The sequence below is a fragment of the Scyliorhinus torazame genome, unplaced genomic scaffold (assembly GCF_047496885.1).
Source record: "Scyliorhinus torazame isolate Kashiwa2021f unplaced genomic scaffold, sScyTor2.1 scaffold_1068, whole genome shotgun sequence".
NCBI classification, from domain to species: domain Eukaryota; kingdom Metazoa; phylum Chordata; class Chondrichthyes; order Carcharhiniformes; family Scyliorhinidae; genus Scyliorhinus; species Scyliorhinus torazame.
Genome location: NW_027308795.1, coordinates 56,911 through 69,603, shown reverse-complemented (window position 1 = coordinate 69,603; position 12,693 = coordinate 56,911). Strand labels below are relative to the sequence as shown.

Sequence of the window (12,693 nt, the reverse complement as noted above, 5' to 3'; positions counted from 1 at the left end):
GTAGATCATTCAAACTGACATCCTTAGGTCGCTGGTTCAATTCCAGCTCAAAGGAAGCTCCCCTTCCCTTTTTCAACAAACAACATTCCAAGCGCAACTAAACGCATGACACCCATTCAAACTCTTCTCTTTACATTACTCCTTCGCATATTCATCTACAGGTGCAGCAGCCCTTCTTTTCATTTTTCAAAACGCCCAGAACCTGGATCTTTGCATTCTCTTCGGCACCTGCTGGTCACCAGGGTATTCCTTTCACTACAATGCATCCAAACTCCCAGAACACAATTCAAAGTACAAGTAGACATCTGTCAGTCGGACACACCTCCTCATTGCCCCTGCACAGTCATCCCAGCAGCAACTTTCAGCTCGTGTCTAATTCAATCCACATCATTGCACTTTCGGCTGCTACTGTCATCATCTAAATTGAAATCCCTTCAAATGAAGCTCACTCGTTGCTTTGAGGACTTGCTGATGGAGACAAGCGTCTACTGTATGTGGGCAGCAGGCTGACACTAGCAGGACTTCCCTGCTGATCTCCGAGACACATGGAGATAGGTGTGCAGCGTATCCAGTGAAGCAAGTCATTGTGCGTTGTGCCATGATGCTGTGAATTACTTCACCTTCTAGACCCTGCGCTTTTATTGTGAGAGGCAGTCCATAATTCTATTCCTATTACCAGTCAAGCTCACCACTTCTTTTGGCCAGGTCACACAGCTCCAAGTTAAGAATGTGCTGTTGCACACAAATTGGAGGGAGATTAAAATTTACAGACAGTTGCAACTATGAAGATTATTGAATTTTAGCAAGCGTCAAAGATGCACAGCCGAGGCAATTAAGGAAATTAAATGTGTGCATGATCTGCCCCTATCTCTGAGGTTGAATGAATGTCTTTCAAATAGAAAGTCAGTCACTCAGCTCACTGACGTCTTAGGGGTTCTCCTGAATGGCCTTCCAGACAAAGTCAGCAAATAGGTGCATTTGCAAGGTTCGCTAAGGCAGAATTGAGTGTTTGTCTGAAATTGCAATGCAAGGAGGAGGGAAAGCTTTGATCTGCAGTTTGCATCATGAAACGTTGAATTGAAAGTAGCACAGACTCCTGCTATGGAGTTCTGTTAATGGCTCAAAGTCTCACATAGCAGCAACATGCAGAGTGAGATGAAGCGTCAAATCGCTAATGGCATGTGGGAAATAACCAGAAAAGAACACCTGCATGCGACCTCTCCTTCGATAGCTCAGCTGGTAGAGCGGAGGACTGTAGATCATTCAAACTGATATCCCTAGGTCACTGGTTCAATTCTGGCTCGAAGGAAGCTCCCCTTCCCTTTTTCAACAAAAAACATTCCAAGCGCAACTAAACACATGACACCCATTCAAACTCTTCTCTTTACAATACTCCTTTGCATATTCATCTACAGGCGCAGCAGCCCTTCTTTTCATTTTTCAAAACGCCCAGAACCTGGCTCTTTGCATTCTCTTCGGCACCTGCTGGCCACCAGGGTATTCCTTTGGCTACAATGCATCCAAACTCCCAGAACACAATTCAAAGTACAAGTAGAAATCTGTCAGTCGGACACACCTCCTCACTGCCCCTGCACAGTCATCCCAGCAGCAACTTTCAGCTCGTGTCTAATTCAATCCATATCATTGCACTCTTGGCTGCTTCTGTCATCATGCGAATTGAAATCCCTTCAGATGAAGCTCACCCGTTGCTTTGAAGACTTGCTGATGGAGACAAGCGTCTACTGTATTTGGGCAGCAGGCTGACACTAGCAGGACTTCCCTGCTGATCTCCGAGCCACTTGGAGATAGGCGTGCAGCGTAGCCAGTGAAGCAAGTCATTGTGCGTTGTGCCATGATGCAGTGAATTACATCAACTTCTAGACCCTGCGCTTTTATTGTGAGAGGCAGTCCATTATTCTATTCCTATTACCAGTCAAGCTCATCTCTTCTTTTGGCCAGGTCACACAGCTCCAAGTTTATAATGTGCTGTTGCACACAAATTGGAGGGAGTTTAAAATTTACAGACAGTTGCAACTATGAAGATTATTGAATTTTAGCAAGCGTCAAAGATGCACAGCCGAGGCAATTAAGGAAATTAAATGTGTGCATGATCTGCCCCTATCTCTGAGGTTGATTGAATGTCTTTCAAATGGAAAGTCAGTCACTCAGCTCACTGACATGTGAGGGCATCTCCTGAATGGCCTTCCAGACAAAGTCAGCAAATAGGTGCATTTGCAAGGTTCGCTATGGCAGAATTGAGTGTTTGTCTGAAATTGCAATGCAAGGAGGAGGGAAAGCTTTGATCTGCAGTTTGCATCATGAAACGTTGAATTGAAAGTAGCACAGACTCTTGCTATGGAGTTCTGTTAATAGCTCAAAGTCTCACATAGCAGCAACATGCAGAGTGAGATGAAGCGTCAAATCGCTAATGGCATGTGAGAAATAACCAGAAAAGAACAACTGCACGTGGCCTCTCCTTCGATAGCTCAGCTGGTAGAGCGGAGGACTGTAGATCATTCAAACTGACATCCTTAAGTCGCTGGTACAATTCTGGCTCGAAGGAAGCTCCCCTTCCCTTTGTCAACAAACAACATTCCAAGCGCAACTAAACGCATGACACGCATTCAAACTCTTCTCTTTACATTACTCCTTCGCATATTCATCTACAGGTGCAGCAGCCCTTCTTTTCATTTTTCAAAACGCCCAGAACCTGGATCTTTGCATTCTCTTCGGCACCTGCTGGCCACCTGGGTATTCCTTTCACTACAATGCATCCAAACTCCCAGAACACAATTCAAAGCACAAGTAGACATCTGTCAGTCGGACACACCTCCTCATTGCCCCTGCACAGTCATCCCAGCAGCAACTTTCAGCTCGTGTCTAATTCAATCCACATCATTGCACTTTCGGCTGCTACTGTCATCATCTAAATTGAAATCCTTTCAAATGAAGCTCACCCGTTGCTTTGAGGACTTGCTGATGGAGACAAGCGTCTACTGTATGTGGGCAGCAGGCTGACACTAGCAGGACTTCCCTGCTGATCTCCGAGACACATGGAGATAGGTGTGCAGCGTATCCAGTGAAGCAAGTCATTGTGCGTTGTGCCATGATGCTGTGAATTACTTCACCTTCTAGACCCTGCGCTTTTATTGTGAGAGGCAGTCCATAATTCTATTCCTATTACCAGTCAAGCTCACCACTTCTTTTGGCCAGGTCACACAGCTCCAAGTTAAGAATGTGCTGTTGCACACAAATTGGAGGGAGATTAAAATTTACAGACAGTTGCAACTATGAAGATTATTGAATTTTAGCAAGCGTCAAAGATGCACAGCCGAGGCAATTAAGGAAATTAAATGTGTGCATGATCTGCCCCTATCTCTGAGGTTGAATGAATGTCTTTCAAATAGAAAGTCAGTCACTCAGCTCACTGACGTCTAAGGGGTTCTCCTGAATGGCCTTCCAGACAAAGTCAGCAAATAGGTGCATTTGCAAGGTTCGCTAAGGCAGAATTGAGTGTTTGTCTGAAATTGCAATGCAAGGAGGAGGGAAAGCTTTGATCTGCAGTTTGCATCATGAAACGTTGAATTGAAAGTAGCACAGACTCCTGCTATGGAGTTCTGTTAATGGCTCAAAGTCTCACATAGCAGCAACATGCAGAGTGAGATGAAGCGTCAAATCGCTAATGGCATGTGGGAAATAACCAGAAAAGAACACCTGCATGCGACCTCTCCTTCGATAGCTCAGCTGGTAGAGCGGAGGACTGTAGATCATTCAAACTGATATCCCTAGGTCACTGGTTCAATTCTGGCTCGAAGGAAGCTCCCCTTCCCTTTTTCAACAAAAAACATTCCAAGCGCAACTAAACACATGACACCCATTCAAACTCTTCTCTTTACAATACTCCTTTGCATATTCATCTACAGGCGCAGCAGCCCTTCTTTTCATTTTTCAAAACGCCCAGAACCTGGATCTTTGCATTCTCTTCGGCACCTGCTGGCCACCAGGGTATTCCTTTGGCTACAATGCATCCAAACTCCCAGAACACAATTCAAAGTACAAGTAGAAATCTGTCAGTCGGACACACCTCCTCACTGCCCCTGCACAGTCATCCCAGCAGCAACTTTCAGCTCGTGTCTAATTCAATCCATATCATTGCACTCTTGGCTGCTTCTGTCATCATGCGAATTGAAATCCCTTCAGATGAAGCTCACCCGTTGCTTTGAAGACTTGCTGATGGAGACAAGCGTCTACTGTATTTGGGCAGCAGGCTGACACTAGCAGGACTTCCCTGCTGATCTCCGAGCCACTTGGAGATAGGCGTGCAGCGTAGCCAGTGAAGCAAGTCATTGTGCGTTGTGCCATGATGCAGTGAATTACATCAACTTCTAGACCCTGCGCTTTTATTGTGAGAGGCAGTCCATTATTCTATTCCTATTACCAGTCAAGCTCATCTCTTCTTTTGGCCAGGTCACACAGCTCCAAGTTTATAATGTGCTGTTGCACACAAATTGGAGGGAGTTTAAAATTTACAGACAGTTGCAACTATGAAGATTATTGAATTTTAGCAAGCGTCAAAGATGCACAGCCGAGGCAATTAAGGAAATTAAATGTGTGCATGATCTGCCCCTATCTCTGAGGTTGATTGAATGTCTTTCAAATGGAAAGTCAGTCACTCAGCTCACTGACATGTGAGGGCATCTCCTGAATGGCCTTCCAGACAAAGTCAGCAAATAGGTGCATTTGCAAGGTTCGCTATGGCAGAATTGAGTGTTTGTCTGAAATTGCAATGCAAGGAGGAGGGAAAGCTTTGATCTGCAGTTTGCATCATGAAACGTTTCATTGAAAGTAGCACAGACTCTTGCCATGGAGTTCTGTTAATGGCTCAAAGTCTCACATAGCAGCAACATGCAGAGTGAGATGAAGCGTCAAATCGCTAATGGCATGTGAGAAATAACCAGAAAAGAACAACTGCACGTGGCCTCTCCTTCGATAGCTCAGCTGGTAGAGCGGAGGACTGTAAATCATTCAAACTGACATCCTTAGGTCGCTGGTTCAATTCCGGCTCGAAGGAAGCTCCCCTTCCCTTTTTCAACAAACAACATTCCAAGCGCAACTAAACGCATGACACCCATTCAAACTCTTCTCTTTACATTACTCCTTCGCATATTCATCTACAGGTGCAGCAGCCCTTCTTTTCATTTTTCAAAACGCCCAGAACCTGGATCTTTGCATTCTCTTCGGCACCTGCTGGCCACCAGGGTATTCCTTTCACTACAATGCATCCAAACTCCCAGAACACAATTCAAAGTACAAGTAGACATCTGTCAGTCGGACACACCTCCTCATTGCCCCTGCACAGTCATCCCAGCAGCAACTTTCAGCTCGTGTCTAATTCAATCCACATCATTGCACTTTCGGCTGCTACTGTCATCATCTAAATTGAAATCCCTTCAAATGAAGCTCACCCGTTGCTTTGAGGACTTGCTGATGGAGACAAGCGTCTACTGTATGTGGGCAGCAGGCTGACACTAGCAGGACTTCCCTGCTGATCTCCGAGACACATGGAGATAGGTGTGCAGCGTATCCAGTGAAGCAAGTCATTTTGCGTTGTGCCATGATGCTGTGAATTACTTCACCTTCTAGACCCTGCGCTTTTATTGTGAGAGGCAGTCCATAATTCTATTCCTATTACCAGTCAAGCTCACCACTTCTTTTGGCCAGGTCACACAGCTCCAAGTTAAGAATGTGCTGTTGCACACAAATTGGATAGAGATTAAAATTTACAGACAGTTGCAACTATGAAGATTATTGAATTTTAGCAAGCGTCAAAGATGCACAGCCGAGGCAATTAAGGAAATTAAATGTGTGCATGATCTGCCCCTATCTCTGAGGTTGAATGAATGTCTTTCAAATAGAAAGTCAGTCACTCAGCTCACTGACGTCTAAGGGGTTCTCCTGAATGGCCTTCCAGACAAAGTCAGCAAATAGGTGCATTTGCAAGGTTCGCTAAGGCAGAATTGAGTGTTTGTCTGAAATTGCAATGCAAGGAGGAGGGAAAGCTTTGATCTGCAGTTTGCATCATGAAACGTTGAATTGAAAGTAGCACAGACTCCTGCTATGGAGTTCTGTTAATGGCTCAAAGTCTCACATAGCAGCAACATGCAGAGTGAGATGAAGCGTCAAATCGCTAATGGCATGTGGGAAATAACCAGAAAAGAACACCTGCATGCGACCTCTCCTTCGATAGCTCAGCTGGTAGAGCGGAGGACTGTAGATCATTCAAACTGATATCCCTAGGTCACTGGTTCAATTCTGGCTCGAAGGAAGCTCCCCTTCCCTTTTTCAACAAAAAACATTCCAAGCGCAACTAAACACATGACACCCATTCAAACTCTTCTCTTTACATTACTCCTTCGCATATTCATCTACAGGCGCAGCAGCCCTTCTTTTCATTTTTCAAAACGCCCAGAACCTGGCTCTTTGCATTCTCTTCGGCACCTGCTGGCCACCAGGGTATTCCTTTGGCTACAATGCATCCAAACTCCCAGAACACAATTCAAAGTACAAGTAGAAATCTGTCAGTCGGACACACCTCCTCACTGCCCCTGCACAGTCATCCCAGCAGCAACTTTCAGCTCGTGTCTAATTCAATCCATATCATTGCACTCTTGGCTGCTTCTGTCATCATGCGAATTGAAATCCCTTCAGATGAAGCTCACCCGTTGCTTTGAAGACTTGCTGATGGAGACAAGCGTCTACTGTATTTGGGCAGCAGGCTGACACTAGCAGGACTTCCCTGCTGATCTCCGAGCCACTTGGAGATAGGCGTGCAGCGTAGCCAGTGAAGCAAGTCATTGTGCGTTGTGCCATGATGCAGTGAATTACATCAACTTCTAGACCCTGCGCTTTTATTGTGAGAGGCAGTCCATTATTCTATTCCTATTACCAGTCAAGCTCATCTCTTCTTTTGGCCAGGTCACACAGCTCCAAGCTTATAATGTGCTGTTGCACACAAATTGGAGGGAGTTTAAAATTTACAGACAGTTGCAACTATGAAGATTATTGAATTTTAGCAAGCGTCAAAGATGCACAGCCGAGGCAATTAAGGAAATTAAATGTGTGCATGATCTGCCCCTATCTCTGAGGTTGATTGAATGTCTTTCAAATGGAAAGTCAGTCACTCAGCTCACTGACATGTGAGGGCATCTCCTGAATGGCCTTCCAGACAAAGTCAGCAAATAGGTGCATTTGCAAGGTTCGCTATGGCAGAATTGAGTGTTTGTCTGAAATTGCAATGCAAGGAGGAGGGAAAGCTTTGATCTGCAGTTTGCATCATGAAACGTTTCATTGAAAGTAGCACAGACTCTTGCTATGGAGTTCTGTTAATGGCTCAAAGTCTCACATAGCAGCAACATGCAGAGTGAGATGAAGCGTCAAATCGCTAATGGCATGTGAGAAATAACCAGAAAAGAACAACTTCACGTGGCCTCTCCTTCGATAGCTTAGCTGGTAGAGCGGAGGACTGTAGATCATTCAAACTGACATCCTTAGGTCGCTGGTTCAATTCTGGCTTGAAGGAAGCTCCCCTTCCCTTTTTCAACAAACAACATTCCAAGCGCAACTAAACGCATGACACGCATTCAAACTCTTCTCTTTACATTACTCCTTCGCATATTCATCTACAGGTGCAGCAGCCCTTCTTTTCATTTTTCAAAACGCCCAGAACCTGGATCTTTGCATTCTCTTCGGCACCTGCTGGCCACCAGGGTATTCCTTTCACTACAATGCATCCAAACTCCCAGAACACAATTCAAAGTACAAGTAGACATCTGTCAGTCGGACACACCTCCTCATTGCCCCTGCACAGTCATCCCAGCAGCAACTTTCAGCTCGTGTCTAATTCAATCCACATCGTTGCACTTTCGGCTGCTACTGTCATCATCTAAATTGAAATCCCTTCAAATAAAGCTCACCCGTTGCTTTGAGGACTTGCTGATGGAGACAAGCGTCTACTGTATGTGGGCAGCAGGCTGACACTAGCAGGACTTCCCTGCTGATCTCCGAGACACATGGAGATAGGTGTGCAGCGTATCCAGTGAAGCAAGTCATTTTGCGTTGTGCCATGATGCTGTGAATTACTTCACCTTCTAGACCCTGCGCTTTTATTGTGAGAGGCAGTCCATAATTCTATTCCTATTACCAGTCAAGCTCACCACTTCTTTTGGCCAGGTCACACAGCTCCAAGTTAAGAATGTGCTGTTGCACACAAATTGGATAGAGATTAAAATTTACAGACAGTTGCAACTATGAAGATTATTGAATTTTAGCAAGCGTCAAAGATGCACAGCCGAGGCAATTAAGGAAATTAAATGTGTGCATGATCTGCCCCTATCTCTGAGGTTGAATGAATGTCTTTCAAATAGAAAGTCAGTCACTCAGCTCACTGACGTCTAAGGGGTTCTCCTGAATGGCCTTCCAGACAAAGTCAGCAAATAGGTGCATTTGCAAGGTTCGCTAAGGCAGAATTGAGTGTTTGTCTGAAATTGCAATGCAAGGAGGAGGGAAAGCTTTGATCTGCAGTTTGCATCATGAAACGTTGAATTGAAAGTAGCACAGACTCCTGCTATGGAGTTCTGTTAATGGCTCAAAGTCTCACATAGCAGCAACATGCAGAGTGAGATGAAGCGTCAAATCGCTAATGGCATGTGGGAAATAACCAGAAAAGAACACCTGCATGCGACCTCTCCTTCGATAGCTCAGCTGGTAGAGCGGAGGACTGTAGATCATTCAAACTGATATCCCTAGGTCACTGGTTTAATTCTGGCTCGAAGGAAGCTCCCCTTCCCTTTTTCAACAAAAAACATTCCAAGCGCAACTAAACACATGACACCCATTCAAACTCTTCTCTTTACATTACTCCTTCGCATATTCATCTACAGGCGCAGCAGCCCTTCTTTTCATTTTTCAAAACGCCCAGAACCTGGCTCTTTGCATTCTCTTCGGCACCTGCTGGCCACCAGGGTATTCCTTTGGCTACAATGCATCCAAACTCCCAGAACACAATTCAAAGTACAAGTAGAAATCTGTCAGTCGGACACACCTCCTCACTGCCCCTGCACAGTCATCCCAGCAGCAACTTTCAGCTCGTGTCTAATTCAATCCATATCATTGCACTCTTGGCTGCTTCTGTCATCATGCGAATTGAAATCCCTTCAGATGAAGCTCACCCGTTGCTTTGAAGACTTGCTGATGGAGACAAGCGTCTACTGTATTTGGGCAGCAGGCTGACACTAGCAGGACTTCCCTGCTGATCTCCGAGCCACTTGGAGATAGGCGTGCAGCGTAGCCAGTGAAGCAAGTCATTGTGCGTTGTGCCATGATGCAGTGAATTACATCAACTTCTAGACCCTGCGCTTTTATTGTGAGAGGCAGTCCATTATTCTATTCCTATTACCAGTCAAGCTCATCTCTTCTTTTGGCCAGGTCACACAGCTCCAAGTTTATAATGTGCTGTTGCACACAAATTGGAGGGAGTTTAAAATTTACAGACAGTTGCAACTATGAAGATTATTGAATTTTAGCAAGCGTCAAAGATGCACAGCCGAGGCAATTAAGGAAATTAAATGTGTGCATGATCTGCCCCTATCTCTGAGGTTGATTGAATGTCTTTCAAATGGAAAGTCAGTCACTCAGCTCACTGACATGTGAGGGCATCTCCTGAATGGCCTTCCAGACAAAGTCAGCAAATAGGTGCATTTGCAAGGTTCGCTATGGCAGAATTGAGTGTTTGTCTGAAATTGCAATGCAAGGAGGAGGGAAAGCTTTGATCTGCAGTTTGCATCATGAAACGTTGAATTGAAAGTAGCACAGACTCTTGCTATGGAGTTCTGTTAATAGCTCAAAGTCTCACATAGCAGCAACATGCAGAGTGAGATGAAGCGTCAAATCGCTAATGGCATGTGAGAAATAACCAGAAAAGAACAACTGCACGTGGCCTCTCCTTCGATAGCTCAGCTGGTAGAGCGGAGGACTGTAGATCATTCAAACTGACATCCTTAAGTCGCTGGTACAATTCTGGCTCGAAGGAAGCTCCCCTTCCCTTTGTCAACAAACAACATTCCAAGCGCAACTAAACGCATGACACGCATTCAAACTCTTCTCTTTACATTACTCCTTCGCATATTCATCTACAGGTGCAGCAGCCCTTCTTTTCATTTTTCAAAACGCCCAGAACCTGGATCTTTGCATTCTCTTCGGCACCTGCTGGCCACCTGGGTATTCCTTTCACTACAATGCATCCAAACTCCCAGAACACAATTCAAAGCACAAGTAGACATCTGTCAGTCGGACACACCTCCTCATTGCCCCTGCACAGTCATCCCAGCAGCAACTTTCAGCTCGTGTCTAATTCAATCCACATCATTGCACTTTCGGCTGCTACTGTCATCATCTAAATTGAAATCCTTTCAAATGAAGCTCACCCGTTGCTTTGAGGACTTGCTGATGGAGACAAGCGTCTACTGTATGTGGGCAGCAGGCTGACACTAGCAGGACTTCCCTGCTGATCTCCGAGACACATGGAGATAGGTGTGCAGCGTATCCAGTGAAGCAAGTCATTGTGCGTTGTGCCATGATGCTGTGAATTACTTCACCTTCTAGACCCTGCGCTTTTATTGTGAGAGGCAGTCCATTATTCTATTCCTATTACCAGTCAAGCTCACCACTTCTTTTGGCCAGGTCACACAGCTCCAAGTTAAGAATGTGCTGTTGCACACAAATTGGAGGGAGATTAAAATTTACAGACAGTTGCAACTATGAAGATTATTGAATTTTAGCAAGCGTCAAAGATGCACAGCCGAGGCAATTAAGGAAATTAAATGTGTGCATGATCTGCCCCTATCTCTGAGGTTGAATGAATGTCTTTCAAATAGAAAGTCAGTCACTCAGCTCACTGACGTCTAAGGGGTTCTCCTGAATGGCCTTCCAGACAAAGTCAGCAAATAGGTGCATTTGCAAGGTTCGCTAAGGCAGAATTGAGTGTTTGTCTGAAATTGCAATGCAAGGAGGAGGGAAAGCTTTGATCTGCAGTTTGCATCATGAAACGTTGAATTGAAAGTAGCACAGACTCCTGCTATGGAGTTCTGTTAATGGCTCAAAGTCTCACATAGCAGCAACATGCAGAGTGAGATGAAGCGTCAAATCGCTAATGGCATGTGGGAAATAACCAGAAAAGAACACCTGCATGCGACCTCTCCTTCGATAGCTCAGCTGGTAGAGCGGAGGACTGTAGATCATTCAAACTGATATCCCTAGGTCACTGGTTCAATTCTGGCTCGAAGGAAGCTCCCCTTCCCTTTTTCAACAAAAAACATTCCAAGCGCAACTAAACACATGACACCCATTCAAACTCTTCTCTTTACATTACTCCTTCGCATATTCATCTACAGGCGCAGCAGCCCTTCTTTTCATTTTTCAAAACGCCCAGAACCTGGCTCTTTGCATTCTCTTCGGCACCTGCTGGCCACCAGGGTATTCCTTTGGCTACAATGCATCCAAACTCCCAGAACACAATTCAAAGTACAAGTAGAAATCTGTCAGTCGGACACACCTCCTCACTGCCCCTGCACAGTCATCCCAGCAGCAACTTTCAGCTCGTGTCTAATTCAATCCATATCATTGCACTCTTGGCTGCTTCTGTCATCATGCGAATTGAAATCCCTTCAGATGAAGCTCACCCGTTGCTTTGAAGACTTGCTGATGGAGACAAGCGTCTACTGTATTTGGGCAGCAGGCTGACACTAGCAGGACTTCCCTGCTGATCTCCGAGCCACTTGGAGATAGGCGTGCAGCGTAGCCAGTGAAGCAAGTCATTGTGCGTTGTGCCATGATGCAGTGAATTACATCAACTTCTAGACCCTGCGCTTTTATTGTGAGAGGCAGTCCATTATTCTATTCCTATTACCAGTCAAGCTCATCTCTTCTTTTGGCCAGGTCACACAGCTCCAAGCTTATAATGTGCTGTTGCACACAAATTGGAGGGAGTTTAAAATTTACAGACAGTTGCAACTATGAAGATTATTGAATTTTAGCAAGCGTCAAAGATGCACAGCCGAGGCAATTAAGGAAATTAAATGTGTGCATGATCTGCCCCTATCTCTGAGGTTGATTGAATGTCTTTCAAATGGAAAGTCAGTCACTCAGCTCACTGACATGTGAGGGCATCTCCTGAATGGCCTTCCAGACAAAGTCAGCAAATAGGTGCATTTGCAAGGTTCGCTATGGCAGAATTGAGTGTTTGTCTGAAATTGCAATGCAAGGAGGAGGGAAAGCTTTGATCTGCAGTTTGCATCATGAAACGTTTCATTGAAAGTAGCACAGACTCTTGCTATGGAGTTCTGTTAATGGCTCAAAGTCTCACATAGCAGCAACATGCAGAGTGAGATGAAGCGTCAAATCGCTAATGGCATGTGAGAAATAACCAGAAAAGAACAACTTCACGTGGCCTCTCCTTCGATAGCTTAGCTGGTAGAGCGGAGGACTGTAGATCATTCAAACTGACATCCTTAGGTCGCTGGTTCAATTCTGGCTTGAAGGAAGCTCCCCTTCCCTTTTTCAACAAACAACATTCCAAGCGCAACTAAACGCATGACACGCATTCAAACTCTTCTCTTTACATTACTCCTTCGCATATTC

General features: G+C 45.1%; 3 non-coding genes across 3 annotated transcripts; all 3 read left to right on the top strand.

The window, feature by feature from the left end:
* The first annotated feature begins 4,983 nt into the window (after positions 1–4,983).
* Positions 4,984–5,071, top strand: trnay-gua (transfer RNA tyrosine (anticodon GUA)). Its single transcript is given in 2 exon segments — positions 4,984–5,020; positions 5,036–5,071. It is a non-coding gene; the product is annotated as a tRNA-Tyr (tRNA).
* Positions 5,072–7,491: 2,420 nt separating this feature from the next.
* On the top strand, positions 7,492–7,579 carry trnay-gua (transfer RNA tyrosine (anticodon GUA)). Its single transcript is given in 2 exon segments — positions 7,492–7,528; positions 7,544–7,579. It is a non-coding gene; the product is annotated as a tRNA-Tyr (tRNA).
* Positions 7,580–12,507: 4,928 nt separating this feature from the next.
* On the top strand, positions 12,508–12,595 carry trnay-gua (transfer RNA tyrosine (anticodon GUA)). Its single transcript is given in 2 exon segments — positions 12,508–12,544; positions 12,560–12,595. It is a non-coding gene; the product is annotated as a tRNA-Tyr (tRNA).
* The last annotated feature ends 98 nt before the right edge of the window (positions 12,596–12,693 follow it).